At 33.7% G+C, this 25,763-nt stretch overlaps 1 protein-coding gene across 6 annotated transcripts in view; it reads right to left on the bottom strand.

Moving 5' to 3' along the window:
- LOC129745835 (vasorin) overlaps nt 1-25,763 on the bottom strand; it is a 596,253-nt gene that overhangs the window by 249,389 nt on the left and 321,101 nt on the right. For all 6 annotated transcript variants that reach the window (XM_055739197.1, XM_055739194.1, XM_055739196.1 and 3 more), the window contains one exon: nt 22,464-22,690. The gene's annotated coding sequence lies outside the window, so the exon portion shown is untranslated. The remainder of the gene's footprint in view (nt 1-22,463; nt 22,691-25,763) is intronic.

A 25,763-nucleotide genomic window follows, 5' to 3' on the forward strand; every position in this document is an offset into this window, starting at 1 on the left:
GAGAAACCTACAAATGTTTGGTTTATATTAATATGTTTTTAAAATGTTATATTATTAAAGTTTTTTTCAAATAAAAAAAACTGAAATGCTTTCGTTCAACAAAATTTATTTAATTCAATTTCGTCAGCTTTGTTGCATTATTTAGAGCAAAACGATCTACTTACAGAATGATTCTGACCTTCATTTAATCTCACGGAAATAAAGTAAGTCCAAATCAGACAGATCGGTTACTGATTTACTGATTTCCAGCAAACCAGAGCAATTGCTGGAAAAGTCAGCAGAAGGAATCATGTTTGCTGGTTTCCAGCAAATATATGGATTGCTGAACATTTCCAGCAAAAAATTTTGCTAGAAATCTAGGAAGAAATTTACAGTGTACTTTCAAACATTTTTATGTTCACTCAAACTTTCGATCGACGACATCAGGAAAAATACGAAATTGTTCAATTAAAACATGTTCTCGAACAGAGCATTTCCAAATTCCGAACGATAGAAATGTGTCATGGATAGGCATTTGAATTCTAAACGGTTAGCAGCCCTCATCTCGTTCGTTTTGGTTCCACTCTGTTGACAGATAATTTCATTCGTGTTCCATTCTATATAGAAAGGTCCTTCTGGATCAAACGGCTAGTTTAGCATGCAGTGCAGTGCAGAGGACAAACATAGAACACCAACCGGAATACCGAAATATATGGCTCAAGCGGCAGAAAAAAAAGAGCTCCCGATGCGTCATCCTCAAAAAACCTGTGGAAACTTGTTAGTTCCATCTGGGTCAGACACAGTCCATTAATCAAAAAATGCAGATGCAGTTCCCCCATTCGAATGGTCCAATAGGGGGCACACCAGGCTCTCTGGATCATTTTGACGTTATTCTTGTCATTCCCTCAAACAAACACCGATTCCGATGACCGTATTCCGATTGCTGTCAGTCGTTTGAATGGAATTTGCGCAAAACGAACAGCAGCGTTGAGCCTTTTGCGGAACAATTCGAGATGAGCTCGGATCTCGGTTTCGATATTGGTGAAATGGAATGGTGCCACCGGGAATCCGACGGACATGAAATATGTGAATCGGGTTCGGACAATTTAATTAGCCTGCCGGACCCAACACCCAAACCAGGCACAGGGATGATTAATGTTGTTTCGGAATCTGTTCATTAACCCTGCTTGAGGGTTTTGGTTTTAAGGGTCTGAGAATCCAAAAAAGATTTTTTTGAAATTTTTAAATAATTGAATTATAAACTTAAACAGTTCTGATAAAATAAACCAATCGAGAATTTTGCAACCATGAATCTCAATTCCAAGCTTCTAAAAATTGAATTTTGCATTCCTTAAGCTCATTAGAGTGTGTAATCAAAACTGGGGCCTGGGACGACGACGACGTTTGTAAATGACCAAAGTCTGTGTGTCGACTGACAGGTTTCCCCACAGGCATCATCTGCATCCAAGCGAAAATGCATTTCTGGTGGATCAACCACAACCAAAGTCCGTCAAGCGTTGCAAAGTGGTCAGTCCAAAACACGACATACAAAGTTAGCAGTCCGGTCCTGATTTCAGGTCGTCTCACTCTCTGTGAATTGACAGTTGAGGTCAGATACAGGAGATGTAGGAGAAAAAATTGACTACGGTACATCACATTGTCACTCGATTCATGTGCATTTGCAGCACGGTTTCTTAGAAGCGTACCTGCATGGGACATAAGACTGAATCGATTTGGGGTCTTTTTGGAATTTCTTGAATCCGGGGGTAGAAAGAGCTTCGTTGTGATTCAAAACGCATTCATGATTTTTGGCAGACTTTACGTTCAAATGATTTAACTTGATCATTTTGGTTTGTATGGGAAAATTTATTTTTTTTTGTTCGGAAAAATCAACATCATTTTTGTTTCGTCTGTAGACCCGAGCTTGATAATAATTTAGGAGCCTATTCATAAATTTTTCTCAGAGCAACTTTGTGGAAGACTGTACCTTCGTATCTTATTAGTCCAAAAAGTTTTTATTTGATTTATAGGATAGGGGTTTGTCTTATGGCATTGAAAAACAATCAACTCAACTGACATCACTGCTGTTTTATAGCGAGGCATTGCATGACTACTTTGCAAGCAATACCTCGCTAGGCACACAGCAGTGATGTCAGTTGAATTGATTGTTTTTTAATGCCGCAAGACATACACGCTCTTTTTTTTTAACTCAAAATTAAGTATGACCGAGGTTCAAAATATAGTTCGATTCTATGAACTTAAAGTTAAGTACCCTTTTTCCTCCTTGCGATGGATCAAAACGGAGTTCGAACTGCGAACTCAAAATTGATCCCTTTTTTTCCTTCGGCGAGGGATCAAAGCTGAGTTCGACCATATGAACTAAAAATTGAACTCTCTTTGTTGGACTGAAAACACTTAGCGAGTTCAGTCCGAATCGGAGCAGCAACCAACGAACACGTCGCAAAATTTTGTCGTTCCGGAACAATTACCGGAAGATATGAAGGAACTTCATAATGGAATGCATGTTCACCGTGTCAGCGTAAAATTCTGTCCGTCATTGTCATCACATGGTGAGCGGCTTGGAATGTCCGGAAACTTCCGGATGTTGTTTACTTCCCGTGGGAAGTAACATCCGGAAGTTTTCTTTGACCGGAAATGTCAAAACTTTCCACCGCTCTGTAATTGCAATGCAATGTACCGGAACAGCAACATCCGGGTACAACAAATTTTAATCATCCTTTAATTCCCTGAAAATCAGCTACCCTCGAAAAAAAGCATAAATTCGAGTTCGGCTGCCGAACTTAGTATTGAGTATGCCTATCAGAACTTAGTTTTGCTGTTGCCCAGTCAAACTCAAAGTTGAGGGAAGCCACCGAAGTGCTGTTTTGAACCAAAACAACTTAATTTTGGGTTTAAAAAAAAAGAGCGTGTACCCCTATTAATCATTTAATAACTTTTTTGTCTAATCAGAAACAAAACAATAGCAGGCTCGAGTACACAGAAAAAAAATGAATTTGATTTTTTCTAACAAAATAATCTATTTTCCCATACATACCTGAATGTTCAAATTTACTCAATTGAAACAAAACTTTAAAATTCTGCAAAAACTCATGGATGAGTTTTGAACCAAAACAAAGCTTTTAAGATCCCAGGGTTGTAAAAATTCAAAATGACTGCAAATCGACTCAGTCTTATGGGATGCAGATCGATTCGAGGTGAAATTCCATTTGCAGAGAGTCTGTTTGGAAATGTACGCCTAGTGTTAAACAAGAAAACAAATGAAGAATTACTTCTTATTTTAATGAAAGCTGAATTTCTTGTTTTTCAATTCGAATACTTTTAAGACAGCTTCCCCCTGATCTTTGATTATAATTCATATAGAAACATAAATTGAACAACCACAAACAATCTAGTTCTGTGACTATTTCAGCGGTAATCGATATCAATAACTGGTTGTAAATGAGAGAAAGCTAAACCACACTATATCCATATTTATATCGTCCAACTTGCTTACAACCTTCCCATACCGGAGAAAGCGGAAGAGTGGAAAATGGAAACAAATCTGACCCTTGACAATAAACTAAACGAAGCAATGCAAGTTAATTAAATTAAACAACAGTAAATAAGCGGAACGTTTACATAGCTATGGTGCGCGCGTTACAAGTTATGTACGAGTAAATATGTCAGCGACAGTCTGCCGCAGGCTGTTCCCTCTCGTTTAATTTTGTTGTCTACAGCATTCTAGAACTGCTGGACATTACGAAACAAGAGTGCTTCAAATACCCATTTCTTGACCCAGAAGGAAGGTTAACACATTGCGGACCAAATACGTGAAATCTCGTTTTTATCGCTTGATGCGTATGGGCTACTCTTAGAAACAAAGCTCAAATGTTACATATCTATATTTTTAAAAATGAATTTCTGTTGTCTGTCTGTCTGTCTGTATGTTGTCTATAGGCACGGAAACTACTGATCCGATTTTCTTGAAACTTGCCAGGTGGGTGCTTATGAGGCCGGGGAAGGTTCCTTTTACAGTTTGAGATCCTTTCTTCTTACTGGAAGGGGGGAGGAGGTCTTAAAAGCCAAAAAGAAATGTTTGCATAACTTGAAAACCATTCAAGCAAACGGTACCAAATTCGGCATGGCGAGAGATTTGGCACCGAGAAATATTCCTATGAATGTTTGGTACCCCATCTTTTTCCAGAGGAGAAAAAGGAAGGTGGCAGGGAGGCTCTTTAACAATTTTAACATAACTTGAGAATAAGTCAAGCAAATGGAACCAAATTTGGCATGTGAGGGTATTTGGATAAGAGAAATATTTGCATGATTATTTGATACTCCTCCCTTCTTCCAGTACAGAGATTGAAAGGGGGAGGGGGGCTTCCATACAGTTTTTATTGCAAAATTTGATTACTAATCAAGCAAATGGAGCCAAATTGACTTGGGAGGTACGCGATAACTGATCAAGTAAAGGGAATCTAATTAGGCATGCCAGAGTATTTGGGTAAACGAAATGTTCCTAAGATGGTTTGAAGCTCTTCCCACCGTTCATTAGAGAAACATAAAGGGAGGGGTCATGGGAGGATATTTGGTTATGGAAAAAGAAATCTCTGTCGGGAGTTTATGGGATTTAGCATTGGTTTTAGCATTCAATCAGTGTCAGGTAAAGTTGCTGATAATTTCAGTAGGCATTCGTTTTTGCAATTTTAGAAAATTGTAAAATGGGATTCGAAAAAAAAACAAGATTTGAAATTCGTTAAGACTGTACGATTATTCAGAGGGGACGGGAAGAGACATGAATATAAATTTTTTGTTGACGACATGGCGAATATCTGACAAATATGTATGGCAAAAATTTGACAATTGTGGTCAAAAAATGACAAAATTATGACAATATTTAGTTTGACCAAAATCTTACAGATATGACAAAAATTTAACAAATAAAATGACAGCAATCTAACTAATAGGACAAAATTATGGCCTAAATATGACAAAAAATAAACTATAAAATATTAAAATATAACAAAAACACGATAAAAATCTGACAGATGAGATAAAAATTTGACAAAAGTGATAAAAATATGACAAAAAATATGAGAAATATCACAAAATTGAAGCAAAATGTTGGCAATACAATAACAAAACACGACAAAAAAACTACAAAAATCTGACAAATATGACAAAAGTATGTCAAAATAAAGACAGAAATATGACATTGATCTATATATATAAAAAGCAATTTCTGTGGGTTTGTTTGTTTGTCCACTATAGGCTCAGCCATCTTAAGAGCTAGAGAGCTGAAATATGGCATGGATACTCATTAGGACCAGGAATGATGAAAAATGTTTTCAGATTTTTGGATGACCCCTTCTAAAGAGGGTCGTCCATACAAGACAAATATTGTTTTCGCGATATTGACGTTAGTTTTCGTCGGATTCTTGAAAAAATTTGCACATAGGGGTTTTGAGAGATGAAAAATTAATTCCAGGTATTGAATTTCGTGTCAGGGGTCGGCAAAAGGGGACGTCCATATGAACTGTTCAGTTTTTTTACTATATTGACGTTATTACGCATTGGATTGGTATGAAAATTTGCACATGAGTGTTTTGAGGAACGAGCAATCGATTACAGGTAAAAAATTCAGGGTCAGGGGTCGGCCAAAGGGGTCATCCACTTTTTAATGTTTATTGGCAATATTATGCATTGTATTGAGATGAACATTTGCGAACGTTGATTTAAAAGAACGGACAATCGATTCCGGGTATCAAATTTTGTAGAAGGGGTCGGAAAAAGGGGTCGTCCACATCAACTGATCTATGTTTTTGCGATATTGGCGTTATTATAGATTTGAATTTGATGAAAATTTGCATAAGAGTATTTTGAGGAACGATCAATCGATTCCAGGTTTCAAACTCAGGGTCAAAGATCGACCAAAGGGGTCGTCCATATAAACTGTTCAATGTTTATGCGGTATTGACGTTATTATGCATTGGATTGAGATTAAAATTTATACATAGAAGTTTTGAGGGACGCTCAATTGTTTCAGATTTCAAATCTCCATATTATTTGTTGACTCTCAGAATAAGCCCCATTGTCTTGATTATACATAGGATTATAATGAAAATTTGCACATGGGAGTTTCACAGCAGAGGTAATTAAAAACGAACACACACATATAGGATCTCAGTGAAACTTCATTTTCTTTGAAGAGATCTAATTTACTTAACTCTAAGGCGTACATCTTTCAAGGATATTATGCCTAGCATCTTACAAATGCTAAAACCACCAGACCACAGAAAGGGTACTATATGTGCCGTGATCGGGATTCGATCTCATGGACTCTGGCTTAGAAGACTGGAACGCTATCCTCTAGGCCACGACCGGCGGCGGCAATTGATTTCACGTGTCAAATTTTGACAAAGAGTCAGTAAAAGGGTTCGTCTTAATATTTTCGATTTTTTTTTGCAATAATTACGTTGTTTGGCAAAAATTTAAACACAAGAGTTTTGCAGGACGCGGAATCGATTCCTGATAACAAATTATCCTATAAGACGACAGAAAAAGGGGTCGTCCACATTTACTGTTTAATGTTTTTGCAATAATTGTTTTCCTAAGATCCTGACAAAAATTCATTCACGGGTGTTTTACAAAACGGACAATTGATTTATGAATTGAATTTTTTAATCAGAAGATAATCAGATCATAATTTCGTTGTTATGCATCCGAAAAAGACAAAAATTCGAACACGGGTGTTCTTTTCGACGGTCGAACAATTTCTTAAATTTCCGTTGGTAGACAAGCAAATTCTGTTTAGTATTTTAAGCATTTTTTTTTCGTGAAAATGCGTTCCAATTACCAACCAAACACAAAATCATGTGGTTTAAAGTTAAAAGCGAAACGAAGTTCGTACGGGATCAGCTAGATTAACAATAAAATGACAAAAATTTGATAAACCTTAGTCAAAAATATGACAAAGTTATTACAAAACATTACCAATAAAATGAAAAACAAAAAACATGGCAAACTTATGACAAATTTGGTTAAAAAAGTACAACAATCTGAAAGATATGACATTTGTCATTTTGTTATCACTTTGTCATAATTTTACATAGTTTAACGAAATTTTTGTTTTTTCAATTTTAAAGTTTTTAAGTATTTTAATCATAAATTGATCATATTTGTCTTATTAAGGTCATATATTTGTTTAATTATTATCATAATTTTATGTCATGATATTGTCATTTTATTGTTATATATTCGTCATACTTTTACCACGCTTGTATAATTTTTTATGTTTTTTGCCAATATTTCGTCATATTTTTGTTAAAGTTGTTACATTTTTGTCAGTTTATATACCGCAGTTGGTATATTTTTTCAAAATTTTGTCATTTTTGTAAAAATAATTGTCGTATTTTTATCACATTTGTCATATTTTTGACAGAGTTGCGATGATTTTTTTTATTGTAATGTTAAATTTAAGTCATAATGGTCAGATTTTTGTTTTTTTTGTCATAATTTTGTCATACTTTTACCACATTTGTCATGTTTTTTTTTTCATTTTATTGCCAAATTTTTGTCTTATTTGTGTCATCATTTTGTTACTTTTTGTTGTAATTTTGTCATAGTTTTGTCCCCCACATTCGTCCCACACGCTCCCTTGCCTGCGTTCTTCTCGCCAACCCGAGCACTTATTTCTCAACCTTCCCACCTCTACACATTATATGTTATATGATTTTAATCGCCATAATTTGTATGATTACAATTTTAATGGCATGTTCGGCGGAATGAAACTAGAGAGATTTTTTTTTATTTATTTATAGAAATTTGAAAGAAAGGTGGATAGACAGGCACTAGAGCGCCAATAGGGGAAAGCTTGATAGGTGATGAAATTTTAGGCTAGAAGGCATGTTGATGAAAAGCTCCCATGAATTGTCCCGCCTTTGCTCTACACTAGCTAACTAGCTAACTAACTCTCGATCAGTGTATAGCTGAAAATAAGAGGAATTACTTTGATCTTGAGAATGTTTACATACATGATAGTACCCTTAATTACCACAGTCTAAAATTTTCAAAAATGTGTCACATATATAACACACCCAACACAATCAATTTTAGAACTGACATCACCGAACTTAGCGCAACCTATTCATCCATCTTCAACTCTCTCAAAAACCCAAAACAAACAATCATAACCCAAGTGGGCAGGTAGCAATATTGGTAATGCTTTTTCAAAGTTATACCGCTTTGAAAGTTCGATCTTCAAAAATCATAGAAAAATCCAAATGTGTATGTTATTTTATAAAATAGTGTTGCTTGAAACCAATTAATTATATTCATATGTTCTACACAGTAAGTTCAAAAACATAGAGACGATTAGAGAAGAATAAAAATAAACAATAGATTGTAAGTAGAAGAATAGGTAAACATACATAATTTAGAAACATTAAAATCAATGAAATTTATACTATTCCATAAAGAAGATGTCATAAAGCATCGAAACGTGGGATCAATCAAAACATCGTTTCCAGAAAATAAAGTCTGACGACCCCTCTAAAAATCTCATTGTATTTTATTTTCAGTAAAATTATGATAATCAAATGATTTTAACATGTTTCAGAATAAAAAATGTTTCCAAACGTACTTTTTGACAGGTTTTTGGGAATGGGACCCCTGTGCGTCGTGATGAGCCTATTTATTATTTCTACTGGTTTGATTTTTGCCTGTAGGGGAACCGGGAGTCAGTCCGTCACCATCGGAGTTTTACCAGAAAACCAAGATTTTTAGTGTTTATAAACACTGTACATGTTAGTATTTCTAATTTAAAATATATTGACATACATCAAACCCATTGTCCCAGCATTAAACGTCAAAATAATAAACAAAAAAAAATCCGAAGAGCTGCTGATGTGCAATCGACTGTGGTTTTTTGCGGGTGGAATTGAGGGTTTAATTCGTGAAAAAGCTCCAAATTCGTTATCGTTGGTATGCGGTTGGTATCTTTCCTTGTTGATTATCGCTAAGATTCGAGTTGAGGTAAGTTTAATCTTTAAAGTGGTACAAATTGTATTCTTAATATTAGGCATGTTGTGGGGGTAAATCTGTCACTCTTTGAGTTGGGTAAGCCCGGCATAGTTTGTTGATTGTTAGGTGTTACTAATACATATTTTCTCCTATTTGAGATGCCTAGCAAGTACCAAAGGAAAACTATCCGTGGTAGTTTGACCCAAGAAAGCCTTACCCTTGCGAAAAAGGCTATCGCTTGTATGGCTTCTGACCACCCTCCCCCCCCCCCCATTCTGAGAGGTGTCACCTGGAAGGAAACAAATTAAGTCATAAAACTGGCCATTCCATGTGTTCATGTCTTCAAAGACAATAGAAATCCATATATTCAAGATATGGGCAATCAAGAACCTTCCTGTTTAATGGAAAATTCTAAAAAAAATGTTTTTACAGCACTGTTTCTATTTCAGCCGTATGTGATAGCAATATTGCTATTTTTGCATCGCAGCATGCGGAAATAGAACACGTGTTGTTTAAAAACTTGAATGCCGCAGATCTTTAAATGTTTTTGCATGGTAAAGTTTTCAAAATGTGCTTAAAGTGTCAAAATTTCTACTACTTTTCCCCAACACGAGTGAACTTGCTCTAAAGTTTTCAAAATAAAAATTAATCATGGCACGTCATGACAAGAATGGTGTGCTATGATTGATTTTTTTTACAAACACCTTATTCCAATGTGTAACAAACTCTACACCGTAAGTCTTCCATCACAATCAACTAACTCGTATCTCCGGTGAAGTGAGTAACAAATTGTCACCTAGTTCATAAAACCCAGTCCTCCCAATCGCTTAATCAATCCAATCAAAAGTTGTAAACAATATCTACCGTAATGGGCACTTAGGATTTCAACCAAGAGAACGCACTGTCTCTTCTCTAGGCCGGTCGTATCGTCGTAGCATCGTTTTTCCACAGACGAGCACTGAGATACCAACCGGTATGGTGCTCTGATGTTTTGTAACCTTACTTCCTGGAATATCACTAACCCCTTCCCTCAGCTCTTTCCCTTTTAACACACAACAGCGGGCGCCATCCTTGTTTGGTCGATTTCGTTGCTGCTTGCTATCGCAACAGAACCTTCGTTGCTGTTTGTGGGGATTCAAGCTCTGTTGTAAAGTGAATCGTTCGTTGTTGTTGGTAATCTGTGGACCACTTATCCACTTAGAGGCTAAAACAATAACAGCATCGTCGAGCATCTCTGTAGCTCGATGTAATTTTGTGGATTGAAGAAGTCTCTCACGCATCAATGCAATGGTTCAACCAGTTTACCGCGTGGGAGCATATGGACGGAAAGTAAAAATCGAGAATGAATTTTCTTCTCTTAAAAACATTTTCAAAAAGTTCTATGAATCATTTTATTGTTAAAAGTCAGCATCTGGCAAAAGCCAAAAAAAATTAGAATAAGTCTGAACACATGTTTCCAAATAATTTTTTGACATAATTCTGTTGATTCTATTCCATTATAATATATGAACGGGTACAATTGTATAAAACATATTACTAAACTGCAAAGAGGACTGTCCAACCAACCAAAATTAGCGTACTTTCTTGAACATGGGACTCCCTAGATCACATTTGGCTGAAAAAAGGATTTTTGCGACTTCTAGGCACGCTTTACATGCGACATTTTTCAAGAAGGATCCAAACGGTCGCTAAGCACCTTTTATTTGATGAACTGATCCAGAAATATCTTACTATCGTGAAAAACTTGTTTTGAACTTTTATGAGACATGTCAGAAATTTCTGTCAAATAGCTGTCGAAATTTTTGTTGATTGTATTCATGAGAGAAAATATTTTTTTACTAGAAAAGTGAATACCTCGTGTATCTATATAAATAAAAGCAATTTCTGTGGGTTTGTTTATTTGTCTGTCCTCTATAGGATCAGCCGTCTGCTAGCTGAAACTTGACATGAATGCTCATTGGGACCAAAAATGTTGTCAGATTTTCGGATGACCCCTTTGGAAGGGGGTCGTCTATACAAGAAAAATATTGTTTTTGCTATATTGGCGTTAATGTGCATTATTTTAAAGGATGAGCAATCGATGCTAGGAGTCAAATTCAGGATCAAGGGTCGTCCCAAAGGGTGGTCCATATCAACTTTTTAATGTTTCTGCGATACTGGCGTTATTATACAAGAGATTCAGATGGATATTTGTACATAGGAATTTTGAGTGAAGTGCAACCGATTCCAGGTATTAAATTTAGGATCAGGGCAGGGGTCGGCCAAAGGGGTCGTCCTAATCAACTGTTTAATGTTTTTACGATATTGGTGTTATAATACATCAGATTGAGGTGAAAAGTTATACACGGGAGTTTTCAGGGACGAGTAATTGATTTCAGGTATCAAATTTGGCGTAAGGGGCCGGCAAAAGGGGTCGCCCATATTAATTGTTCACTATTTTCGCGATATTGACACTAATATTCATTGGATTGTGACAAAAATTTGCACAAAAAGGTTTTATGGGACGGACAATTGATTTAAGGAGTCAAATTTTGAGTCAGGGGTCGGTGGAAAGGGTCGTCCATATGATTTGTTCACTGTTTTTGAGGTTTTGTAATGATAATGCATACGACTGAGATGAAATTTTGCACACACGAGTTTTTAAGAACGAACAATTGAATTTGGGTCTCAAATTGTGGATCAGGGGTCGGCCAACGGATTCCACAATAATAACAGTTCATTGCTCTTGCAATATTGTCGTGCTTTTTCATCGTATTGATTTCAGGTATCCAAATTTCAATCGGGGGTCGTTAGAAATATAATTTTGGACAAGGGGTCGGCAAAAGACCTTGTCCAGATTATTTTTTCAATGTTTTGGCATGAAACATTGAACTTAGAACTTTTGAATCTTTTAACATATTTCTTACTTACCTCCACTGTTGACGATCCGGAGCCAGCGTCTTCCCTTGGTGCCAGTCATATTATACCTTTTTAATCAATTTTAATTTTGCTGTAACTGAGAATTAGTATTAAGACTTACTTGAAAAATTTGCATGCTTGAAGATTTTAACCTGATCCAACGAGGTGAGAACTGAATACCCTAACTCTATACTAGAGATGTACCGAATATTCGGTCGGCCGAATATTCGGCGCCGAATACTTCCAAAAAACCGTTAAGCCGAATATTCGGCTCACCGAATAGTTGAGCCAAGGCCGAATAGGCCGAATACTTATTGTTCAAATTTTATACACTAGCAGACTTGTCAAATTTTTCAACTGATGTCGAAAAATTTATGAAATATCCAAAAGTAATGTTGAAAAAGCTACAAAATCATCAAAACCTTATGGTTTCAGTAAAAGATCTTAAGTGTATCGTTGTTTTTTCACTGTAAATACCTTGATTATCGTTTATTCCAAATTTTCTTAAATATCCAGGCCTGTCCATAAATCCAATAAAGAATTCGAGAAAAGTCAAATCTGACCGGGGTGGCCAGATATCATTGGAAATTTCCCGGATTTTACACGGGCTTATTCATATTATTTGCTAAATCAAATAAATACTTAAATTTCAATTTGAAAATGTTTAGATGTTGCGTTCAAAAACGATTAATTAGGGTAAATTTAAATATAAACATCAATTATTCTTCAACCCTTCGATACGATTTTAACACTGCTGCTGTCATTCGATGAAAACAATAAATTTAAAGTGATTTACTTTCTTTATCTTCTTGTATGTAAGAGAATAATGCCTAGATTCTGTTGAGTCGTGCTCTTTTTCAAAACAAATTTTTCAATAATCGTCCAGACCCGGCCCTGTGGATTCGTCTGGTAGAAAATATGGTATTCTTAAAGTTAAAGATCATCGTTTTTTTTGCAACTATTTTGAAGCCATTTAGCTAAAATTCGACATTCATTTGATTCAATATAAAATAAGAAATTTCAAATAGCTTGGCATCTGTTTTGACATATTTTGTCCCAAATTTCACTGGAACCCAATCTCTGTGGTGATAAACGCCCTAGAAGCGACAATTTATCTGATGTCCATCTTTCTATTGGTGACATTTTGAAAATCAAAGAGACCTCTACTTGAAGAAGATCTACTTGAAGAACATCTGGTTGAGAATAATCGATTAAAAAACATAAGGAGTATCAAGATGGATGAAGTAGAAAAAAAAAATATTCGGCTGAATATTCGTTTGGCCGAATAGTTGAAAAGGTCAATATTCGGTATTCGGCCGTTCGCCGAATATCACTATTCGGTACATCTCTACTCTATACCATGGCCAATAGTTAGATTGCTGTTATTTTAAACATCAACATAAAAGAAACTTAGAATAATCGCTTTTTCAAAGCAGGCGATATTAAAAAATGTAAACATTCGAATCTTTTCACCAAAGGATGTTTCAATTTTATTCAAAACAAACTAGAAGGAATTGAATCTAAACGTGAATAATTTAATTGCTTTAAGTTGTTTTTTGGGATTAATTTTCTGACTATCTGTTTCCAATTTTAGTTTAAAAAATGGAGAACGCTTTCATGTGGTTGCTCATCAAGGTTTTTCCAATCATGACAATGAAGATTAGCGGAACTGTTTCAACTATAAACAAGTGGTAGAGAAAGTTCGAGTCAATCTTATCCTATAGACAAATATATAGCTAACAGCTGCAAAAAACTACTGTCGATTCTAGCCGGAAATAAATTTGCTCTAGGTGCTGGAGGTTTCCCAGCTTCAGCTAAAATAAAAACTTCGCAATGAAAAAATGAAGGAAAATCGGATTGTTAACGAGGAGCTGTGTTTTTTTGTTTCGATATGTTAGATAAAAAAAAGTAAAATATTTACTAGATTTATGCTATCTATCCATTTTCATTACAACAAATGATTAATTTAATTATTTGAGGGTTTAATTCGTTATTCGTATATTCGTAGCTCTGATATTTTGTAATTCACTCGTGTGCAAAATCTTAATGCTAACGTCTGCATTCAAGTTCTATAGAAGTTCCTCATGGAACCAAAAAGTTCGTATCAAGTTCTGCATGGAACCAAAAAATTCTTAAGAATTCTGTATGGAACCAATAAAATCATTAAAAGTTCGTTACGAAGCATGATAAGCCAAATTAAATCCTTGATTTTTTAAAGTACTTGGAACCCACAAAAATGTTCTATGCTACTTGTTTACACTTTTTAAGTTCGATCAGAAGCCCAAAACAAGCACTTATCTTCATTTCTGACGAGTACCTTTTATCTAGCCAAATGTGAACTTTTGATGCACAAAATTAAGTATTCATGCGATCTTTGGTTACTTGGGTAAAGCATTAGACTGAGTCGATTTGAGCTCATTTTTGAATTTCTCAGACCCTGCGGTCTAAAACGCTTCGTATTGGTTCAAAACTTTTCCATGGTTTTTAGCAGAATTTTTAAATAACGTTTACAAGAGTAAATTTGAACTTTAGGGATCGTGTGAGAAATTTGAATATGTTGTACTGAAAAATCAATATCATTTTTGTTTCTTCTGTGCAAACGAGCCTGCTGATGATTTTTGTGCCAATTTAAAAATTCTCTAAAAAAATTTCCGCAGAATAACTTTGTCGCAGAAGGTTACGAATAAGATACGAATTATAAGACAAAAAAAATTATAAGCTGTTTATCATGGTATTGATAAATAATAAATTCAATTGACATCACTGCTTGTGCCTCGCAAAGTATTGCATGAAAAGTAGTCATTCAATACCTCGCTTGCCACCCAACAGTGATGTGAATTGAATTGATTGTTTATCAATGCTAAGAGACATATCCCTGTTAAACAGCTAAAAACTTTTTTGTCTTACTAAAAAGTTTGCGAGAAGTTCGTAACAAAGCACGATAGGCCAAATTGATATCTGGACTTTTTAAGCTACTGAAAACGCCGAAAAATGTTCTATGCTACTTGTTTAGACTTTTTATGTTCGTTCAGAGGTCCAAATCAAGCACTTTAGGAAAACGGTTAAGATAACTTCTACAAAAAAGTTTACCCAGTTCCATGTAATTCGAACTCTCTCTCAAACTCATGTAATTCAAACTCTCTCTCTATCTCAATTGCACCGTTTCATATCAACTTCTCCTTAATGTTTACTACATTCAGTACATAGTGCCGTGCCGCCATGATGCCACGCGCTGTATTCCAAAGTTTGCCTAGATTTGTTCAATTTGCTGCTCAAATGTTCTTTCCTACATTTCCTACAAATATCGCATCAGAATGGTCACTCAACTACCAAATTACTTATTGAAAAAAAAACTTGCCCGACTTGGGGATCAAACTCCGACCTTCGTAGTGAGAATCGAACACGCTACCACGAGACCACGCCTAAATGTTGCTCTAACTGAAACTAAAACTCGATGTGGTGATATAATTTTGTAGCATACCTACAGGCACACACACCCAGCCAGAAAGCACCTTAATGCACTTTTTGTGACTCTGTAAATCCCATTTTGAGCACTTTTTTCTCTTTATGTGACTTAAGTTCTTTACACAGTACATATTAATCACTTTTGCAGCTTTTTAGTTCATTAATGACTACATAAAGTTTACTAATGGGAATTGTGCAAAATAAGTCACCTTTAACGTACATATTGATCAGTTTTGCAACTTTCAAGTTCAGTAATTAGTACATACCCGAGCAGACTTTTATAGCAAAATTATACCTAATTTTGCTATCATGCCTTGAAACTAAAATGAGGTATCATTTTGCCCGAATAAAGGTGGTACAATGCCAAAATTTGGGTCTCACTTTTCATATATGGATACCTCAATCATGTCAAGTGTAGGTTTCACTGAAACCTTAATGATACCTCGTTTAACCACCATCTCAAAATGCGTTTTGAGAGCATAATGATGCCACTTTTTGGCTTCAACTGCTTCCAAAAATTGGTATCGATGTGCTTTCAAAATTTCTTTCAAAATGCTGGCAAAACGAGGTATCATTTACCTGTCGAGGAAACCAAAATATGGCATACATATGCTATCAGCATATGCAATTCAGATACCCAAATTTTTCGCATTTTACCACCTATATCAGGGCAAAACTATCCCAAATCTTGCTAACAAGGCATGATAGCAAAAAATTACATACATAATTCAAATATTAAAGTTTGCTTTGTGAGGTAAATCGCAATGAATTACTGAAATCACCTATATTGCGATGAATCATCTAATAGGATGGAATCTCTGAAAAAAAAATCGCCTGTATTTATGCAATCATCCGACATTACACTAGCTATAAAAAATAAGTATGCATACCTTGCAAAAAAATCGCCTTCACTTATGCATTGTGTATAATACTTATATCATGAGAACATAGTATCGGTAAATTTTTTTTCTTATTTTAATAGCATTTTTTTAGGAGTTCACAAATCTTCTGAGATTTTAAGTTATCAACAAATCACTTTCAAGCAGAATTTTTTTTTTCAACGAAAAATCCATTACCTTATTCAGGTACCATTATATTGAATTGAATTTATATTTTAAAAATCTTATTGCATTCAAAACTATCGTATTACTTTAACGTTTCTGTACAAAAAAAAAGTGATGATTGTTGATTAAAAAAAATTATTTAACATTATTTTTCCTCGTCCAAATCATTGCGCAATCTTTATGAAGGGATTTAAAATGTGTTTTAAAGTGATAAACCTGATTGCAAAATCAGATTTATACTTTTTAAATTGTTGGTTCTAATTAATCTAGAATCAAATAATTTCATCTTTTTCACTAAAGTTTTGCTGAAGACTGGCAAGCATTTACTTGTGGTATTGTTTTTAATATTTAGTTATTGTCATGTGAAATAGTTGAAAATATTTGCAAAAAAAAATCACAATTTTTTTTATAAGTTTTTGGAAAAAGTTCTAGAAAAATCATTGTTTTTGGAAAAAAAACTGAAGATTTAAAAAAATATTACATCCAATCTATACACTCTATGATTATTCGTGAAAATTTGTAAAATAGTTTAGAAATATGTTAATTGATTCTAAACATTTGAATTTGAATATGATTTGAAATTGTTATTGGCCCGTTGATAAAAGATTGCTCATCGTTGATCTACCTAAGGATTGACTCGTTTCATTATAGTATTGTAAAAACGCCTGAACTTATGCATCTATATGTGGAGGCGATGATCATAACATATCGCAATGCGATGTTTATAAGCTTCGTTTGTATCATGAATATCGCCAGCACATATAGTTGCATACGTGGAAGCGATTAACATAAAGAAACAAAAAATTATCACCATACCTACAGTTTTGGGTTTAAATTTTGATTTCTGCACACCAAATCCGAAATTTCAGATATTATCTAACATTATAGAGCTGAACTATGAATTTAGAGCTGATTTTAAACATGAATGTGGATCTCAATTCCAATTCTAATTTTTTATTTCTATTCTCTGAATTTGTATACTATCATTCACCTGTTTCATATTCAGACATTTCTTACTGACTAGCATTTCTTAATCTGATTTTTTAATCTGAACCGGTTAATGAATATCTGGAAGCTGATCTGATCCTTGAATTAAATATGAAGTTTCTTCGCAATTTCGAAGACCTTGCGCGTATAGCATTCGGTAATTCACAATCTACGGTAGCACTCAAAACAGATAAATTTAATTCCTTATCATATAATTCGGTTATGTATTATCAGACATGAAAAAACTATAACAAAATCAGTTCATATTCAACAACGCTAATTGATGGTGATATTAACACTTAACAGTATTCTGGCATGGGAGAGCACCTCACCGAAGCTGAAATGGTAGAAAAAGTAAACGTTAATTGGATGATTGCTTTAACCAAACATACTTACTTACCTGGTTAGCTGCTAGTTCATGAACTCCTGCAATTCAAGTGAGGATTATTAAACATATCCGAAAGAATAGTCCGACACGTTCTATTCACACCTGGAAGTTCCATGAACACCGGTCCTGCTGTGTAACAATAACCAATCCTGGGAGTAGCATAATCCAAACCAGCAAGCATCGGAAAGCCCACAATTCCTTGTTTTTGGGGTTTCGAGCGGCATGCATCTAGAAATATAAACATGAAAGACGAGCAAGTCATGAATGTTGGAAAATTATATAGAAACAAAAAAATACATATTTCCGATGCCTAATCTTTTCAAAAACAATGTTCTACTTATGTTAGTTAAAGCTGATGAACTTGTAAATAAACTCAGCACCTATTTTTCTTGAAATTCTTACACTAAGTTGAACTAGGTTGGGCTTAATTAGTAGACACTTACTTGTTGTAGAATTGAAACAGTTCCTGATAGGCAGAGATCCATCGACAAAGTGCAGGTAACAAATTTCCGGCAGTTGTAGATCCGTATCTGGTTTGTACATTCTTGGAAACCGAACTGTATGCTCCTATTTGTGAGCCAGACCGAACCGAATCTTTCAAGAACCAAACTAACAGGTAAATTGATAAGCTGTTAGCAGCATAACCAGGCACAACACAACTCATTATGGCACAAAAAGTCGCACATCCGAATTCGCGTTCGCGAGAACAAAACAAAAACATTGACATTTGATGCACGCTTATAAAATTATACCCAAACGTAAGTTTCTCGATTTATCAAAACAGAATTTAAAAATCGTAAATTCAAATGATATAAAGTTTACATGTTTTTGTTCTAAATTAAACAAGCGATGCATTCTTAGTTAATTATCAGATTATTAAATCAGTTAAAATTGTGAGAGAAAAAAAGGGTTAAAGCAATAATTTTGCAAGAATTAAAAGAGGTTGAATTAACATTACTTAAAATTATCACTTATTAATTGTGATAAACAATTGAATTTTATACCTAAAAAAGCACATCTGCAAATGAATGAATCAATAAAGTTTGTATATCTTGGCATTAATTTAGTCAATTTCTCCAGTGTCTTTGCAGGAAAAATTAGAAAATAGATTTTAAGAATGTCGTTATTGAATGTGTAGTGTGTAGTTTAAAAACATAATATGTACAAAATCTTATAAATAAAATCTGCTTTTGATAAGAAGTGTGTGTGGACTAGCACAGAAGGCGGTCTTAGCGTCTTCCATTTTATTTGCGAGACACTGAGACTGTCTCAGGCTTCCAACAACAACAACAACAGGTAACAAAGTTCGCCTCATAACAAAAATCGCAGTTTAGGTTGCGTAATGTGGACTAGGCTTTAGAGACTCATTTTGATATTTTATGATTTGCACATATGGATTAAATTTTATGATATTGTCCGTGACAATGAAAGTTGGATTTTAGGCTAAGTTTTTCAGTCGCAATTATACTTGAAATTTGACTTTAAAAAGTTTATCAGAGTTTAACTTGTTTAAGCATTATACACAGATATTATAATGTTTAGGAAAAAATACAAAACTGATTTGAATTAAATATAAAAAGCTGCTTTAAAATATGTTCTGGTCAAGGCAGTAGTTTGTTCGTTAATTTTTTGACGATTGACTGATTTAGCTCGGAAACTTTTATTTTCTATTTTTTCAACCAACAATTCATCAAAACTAAAAATGGTATACAAATCTGACTATTCGTCTAATTTTACAAAAATCAGTTTAAAAAACAAGAACCTCAGATTTCTGTTAATTGAAAATTTATGATTCTTGGATGATGCCTGATTTTGCTTTAAGTATATTTGTATGCCTTATTATGTTTTCAGTTTGCTGTCAAAACCTTATTTTTGTCCCACTCTGATATTTTTTTAAAAGTTGAAAATACCTAGTTTTGCCATCGTTACTGTTTGCTCTAGATTCAGGCATCAAGTCTGCTCGAGATATTCTTATAATACTTCTTTATGTTATCCTGGAAAAAACCAAACACTCAATTCAATCTGATTTTTCATCATAGAAAATTGAATACCAAATAATGCTATCATTTTGATCTCACTTTCCTGCTCTATCATAAAAAATGGTACCCTCATGATGCCTCTTTTTGCTATCATGGAAAACCCAAAACCAAATAGTGCTTTCATTATGGCCTCAATTCCTTATTAAGGTATTAATAAGGCATCATCTTTCGACATATTGATGCTCCAACGAAACCTAATTTTGCCATCGGCAAAAATGCGATACTTACCTATGCTATCATTATGGTATTGATAGCTCATTTTGGTTACTGTTTGCTATCGATTCAGGCATCAAAGTCTGCTCGGGTAAAGTTCACTCAAGGAAATTGGGCAGTTGATTCTCTTTGCCAGCCAATATGTAACTTTCAAAGCCTCCATTCAAGTGAATTTGTGACTTTTAGTTGCTTGGGTAGGCTACTAATTTTTCATTAAAAGTTCCTTTTCTGATAGCTTAGATGTAAAATTTTTGTTACAGATACGTAAAATTTTTTGATTAACTGTTTATTTTTTAAATTATTGCAAAAAAAATATTTTGCAATTTTTTAAATTGTTTTTTTCAAGGTTATTTAAAATTTGTTACTTAATTTATCGGCCTTACCGGTGAAAAGTGATGTCCTTTTTAGTAAGAACATCTTGAGATTATGGAATTTTATAAATAGACGGATAGAAAGTTCATTCGCACTGCAAGTTTCCGCTTGTGGTGAGAACAACACTTGACCTACTAATATGTGTAATTTCATAATATTAAGATATTTTTACTAAAAAGGATACCAATTTTAAACGATAAGGCCGATAAGTTAAGTAACAAACATAAATTACGGAGAACAATATCTTTATAAAATTAAATTCAAATATTTTTGGCTTTTCGGTCTTTTCAGTATATCAAACAACTTTGTTTTGAAATATCCGACATTTCTACCAGTTTTGGCGGTCTTTTTCAAGGGATAATTCCCTTGGAAAAACCACCAAAACTGGTCGAAACGTCGGGTATTTCAAAACAAAGTTGTTTTATATACTAAAAAGACCGAAATAGCCAAAAATATTTTATTAAAAACATCCGGTCGTGACTTAAAACCAAACTTAATTCAAACAAATACATTATTCAAAAAATATTTTCAAAATTAACAAAGTCACTTTTTAAGGAATAGATTTTTAACTAAACAAAATTTGTCTCATATCGTCCATCAAATGGGGACGGAACGGCTGCCAAATTAAAAACTCACTGAAACTAAAGAGCGTCGTTTTGGTAAAAAAAAATCGGTTTTTATTTCATTTTCGTACGGTTGCAGTGCAACCCGCCTATTCATAGTCCGTCCAATCGTTGTTGGCGCCGATGATTTATTTGCCTTGTGGACACTTTAATGGGCGCTTCCGGACAGCCGAAAGAGCAATTGCATTCATACAAAGTATTGTCCCGCCAAAAGGTTTGTTTAGCCGATTGCTGTTGCTGCAGCCGGAATGGTTGTTTCAATTTTCGGAGAGAAAACGATATAAATTTTAATTTTTTTTTTATCAAAGGACGTGTTGGATAGGTTTATTGTTTCATTTCAAAGCCTTCAAAAAATAATTTTGTGAAATCCTTAAGTTGTGTCATAAAGTCGTGAAGTGATTAAGTCATGAAGTCATGAAGTCGTGAAGTCATGAAATCATAAAGTTAAGAAGTCATGAAGTCATGAAATTTTGAAGTCATGAAGTCATGAAGTTATGAATTCATGATGTTATGAAGTCATGAAGTCATAAATTCATGAAGTTATGAAATCATGAAGTCCAGAAGTCATGAAATCATGGAGTCTTGAAGTCATGAAGTTAAGAATTTATGCAGCCATAAATTTATGAAGTCATGAAGTCATGACGTCATTGAGTCATGACGTCGTGCAGTCATGAATCCATGAATTTATGAAATCATGAAGTCATGAAGTCATAAAATCATGAAGTCATGAAGTCATGAAATTATGAAGTCATGAAATTATGAAGTCATGAAGTCATGAAGTCATGAAGTCATGAAGTCATGAAGTCATTAAATCATAAAGTCATGAAGTCATGAAATTATGAAGTCATGAAGTCATGAAGTCATGAAGTGAAAAAATCATGAAATCATGAGATCCTGAAGTCATGAAGTCATGAAGACATTTAATCATGAAGTCATGAAGTCATGAAGTTATGAAGTTATGAAGTCATAAAATCAAGAAGTCATGAAGTCGTGAAGTCATGAAGTCATGAAGTCATAAAATCATAAAGTCATGAAGTCATGAAGTCATGAAGTCATGAAGTCGTGAAGTCATGAAGTCATAAAATCAAGAAGTCATGAAGTGGTGAAGTCATGAAGTCATAAAATCAAGAAGTCATGAAGTCGTGAAGTCATGAAGTCATGAAGTCATGAAGTCATGAAGTCATAAAATCAAGAAGTCATGAAGTCATAAAATTATGCAGTCATGAAGTCATGAAGTCATGAAGTCATGAAGTCATGAAGTCATGAAGTCATGAAGTCATAAAATCAAGAAGTCATGAAGTCGTGAAGTCATGATGTCATGAAGTGATGATACTATGAAGTCATCAAGTCATGTGTTGTCATAAAAAAAAAATAGTCAAAAGCAATTTAAATTCATTTCCCCTCCTAATCTTACCTTTCGCTCGGTGGGGTTTTCTCATTTCCGGCCACGTACTGTCGCAACCATTCGTGCGCTTTTGTTTCCTGGTTTCCGAATCCGGAACGCCTGGTTCTGGCGAACTTTTTTTTTTGTTCGTCGGTCTTCACTTTCAACTATCGACAACGTTTCTTACTACTTTTCGCTGTTCCGGAATGCAGCGTTCTGCCCGTCTGACTATTGTTGGGCAATGATTGATTGGACACCTGAAATGATGCAAATAGAAAACGAAATGGAATGGAAATTTAATTTTCGTTGGAGTGTTTTTATCGGCCGGCGGTGTTCTATTAATTCGAAATGGGTCTGAGAGTAATTTTTTTGGTGTTTTGCTTATTTGTATATTTATGGAGAATGGAAGCTGGAAATAAGTTTTTGTGGCGATGACAAACACCATTAAAACATAATTAAAAGAGACGAAAACTATTTTCTGTTGTCTCCGGTTTAAATTAAAATTTTCCGATAACGAAGTGGCGAAAACTATTTTCTGTTGTCTCCGGTTTGAATTAAAATTTTCCGATAACGAAGTGATGCTTTGGGAAGTTGAGATAGTTTTTATACAGAAAAGAGGTATGATTCAGATTCTTTTCCATTCTAAATAAGGCCCTTTTTTGCGCAATCATGCTGCTCACTCATGATTCGTGACTGTTTTAACCGATGTCAAGATTGTTTGATTCACGATCTTTCCACTTACAGAGGTTCTCACAAAGCAAAAGCTCAAAAAGTCTGAAAACGCACATTAACTTAACAAGTTCTCTTACATGAAAACTCACACCTCCGTCATCTGTTTGTTTCAAGAAGGTGCCTTAAGCAAAAGCTCAATCCAAATCGAAAACCCGTCCAAAAGATGATCGTCGGTTTTTTGCCACTCTTGGCAAATAGTCGAGTCATTTTTTGTTCCATGGTCCAATTAGAGATTTGTTTCGGGTTCAGTATATGAGAGTGAGAATTTCTGCCATTCAAACACGAAAACAAACTCACTTTCGATTGAATGTTTTTGGTTCACACTTTTTTGTTTGCTCTGCTCCATAGAAGATTTGGCGGGATGGCGCCAAACCTCTTAAGTGGACCACAAACGTCGCGGCCAGAAGTCTGGCTAATTAATTCGTGACCACACACAAATTAGTGGTGAGCTGAGGTGGTACGACTTACTTTTTTCTGTTTCGTTAAGGGATGGCCGCCAAAAGATGAAAGTGGAAAAAGTGGACGAAAAGATCGGTTGCTGTCAGAAAGAAGGGAAAAAGGGTGACCCTAATGAGAAAACTGGACAGTTGATTCTGGGACTGCTTATTTTCCCACCCACCTTCCGATTGTTTCTGGAGATACTTTCATTTTGAAGTCACGGTTCGTAAATTTGAAAGAAATTAAATGCCTGTTTGGCAATACATATTTCCTGAAAATCAACTAGGGAACATTCCTTGTAGAGATAACAGAGAGACAACAAACGTGAAAACGAAAACGTAAAATAATTCTAAAAATGTGAATGTATTTTCGTCACTATAATTATGCCATTATTGTGTTTTCGAGTCGCTCTTTTTGTCATTTTTGTAATTTTTGTCATTTTTGTCATTTTTGTCATTTTTTTCATTTTTGTCATTTTTGTCATTTTTGTAATTTTTGTCATTTTTGTAATTTTTGTCATTTTTGTCATTTTTGTCATTTTTGTCATTTTTGTCATTTTTGTCATTTTTGTCATTTTTGTCATTTTTGTCATTTTTGTCATTTTTGTCATTTTTGTCATTTTTGTCATTTTTGTCATTTTTGTCATTTTTGTCATTTTTGTCATTTTTGTCATTTTTGTCATTTTTGTCATTTTTGTCATTTTTGTCATTTTTGTCATTTTTGTCATTTTTGTCATTTTTGTCATTTTTGTCATTTTTGTCATTTTTGTCATTTTTGTCATTTTTGTCATTTTTGTCATTTTTGTCATTTTTGTCATTTTTGTCATTTTTGTCATTTTTGTCATTTTTGTCATTTTTGTCATTTTTGTCATTTTTGTCATTTTTGTCATTTTTGTCATTTTTGTCATTTTTGTCATTTTTGTCATTTTTGTCATTTTTGTCATTTTTGTCATTTTTGTCATTTTTGTCATTTTTGTCAGTTTTGTCATTTTTGTCAGTTTTGTCATTTTTGTCATTTTTGTCATTTTTGTCATTTTTGTCATTTTTGTCATTTTTGTCATTTTTGTCATTTTTGTCATTTTTGTCATTTTTGTCATTTTTGTCATTTTTGTCATTTTTGTCATTTTTGTCATTTTTGTCATTTTTGTCATTTTTGTCATTTTTGTCATTTTTGTCATTTTTGTCATTTTTGTCATTTTTGTCATTTTTGTCATTTTTGTCATTTTTGTCATTTTTGTCATTTTTGTCATTTTTGTCATTTTTGTCAATTTTGTCATTTTTGTCATTTTTGTCAATTTTGTCAATTTTGTCAATTTTGTCAATTTTGTCAATTTTGTCAATTTTGTCATTTTTGTCATTTTTGTCAATTTTGTCATTTTTGTCATTTTTGTCATTTTTGTCAATTTTGTCAATTTTGTCATTTTTGTCATTTTTGTCATTTTTGTCATTTTTGTCATTTTTGTCATTTTTGTCATTTTTGTCATTTTTGTCATTTTTGTCATTTTTGTCATTTTTGTCATTTTTGTCATTTTTGTCATTTTTGTCATTTTTGTCATTTTTGTCATTTTTGTCATTTTTGTCATTTTTGTCATTTTTGTCATTTTTGTCATTTTTGTCATTTTTGTCATTTTTGTCATTTTTGTCATTTTTGTCATTTTTGTCATTTTTGTCATTTTTGTCATTTTTGTCATTTTTGTCATTTTTGTCATTTTTGTCATTTTTGTCATTTTTGTCATTTTTGTCATTTTTGTCATTTTTGTCATTTTTGTCATTTTTGTCATTTTTGTCATTTTTGTCTTTTTTGTCATTTTTGTCATTTTTGTCATTTTTGTCATTTTTGTCATTTTTGTCATTTTTGTCATTTTTGTCATTTTTGTCATTTTTGTCATTTTTGTCATTTTTGTCATTTTTGTCATTTTTGTCATTTTTGTCATTTTTGTCATTTTTGTCATTTTTGTCATTTTTGTCATTTTTGTCATTTTTGTCATTTTTGTCATTTTTGTCATTTTTGTCATTTTTGTCATTTTTGTCATTTTTGTCATTTTTGTCATTTTTGTCATTTTTGTCATTTTTGTCATTTTTGTCATTTTTGTCATTTTTGTCATTTTTGTCATTTTTGTCATTTTTGTCATTTTTGTCATTTTTGTCATTTTTGTCATTT

The sequence above is a fragment of the Uranotaenia lowii genome, chromosome 2, assembly GCF_029784155.1.
Source record: "Uranotaenia lowii strain MFRU-FL chromosome 2, ASM2978415v1, whole genome shotgun sequence".
Classification (NCBI taxonomy): domain Eukaryota; kingdom Metazoa; phylum Arthropoda; class Insecta; order Diptera; family Culicidae; genus Uranotaenia; species Uranotaenia lowii.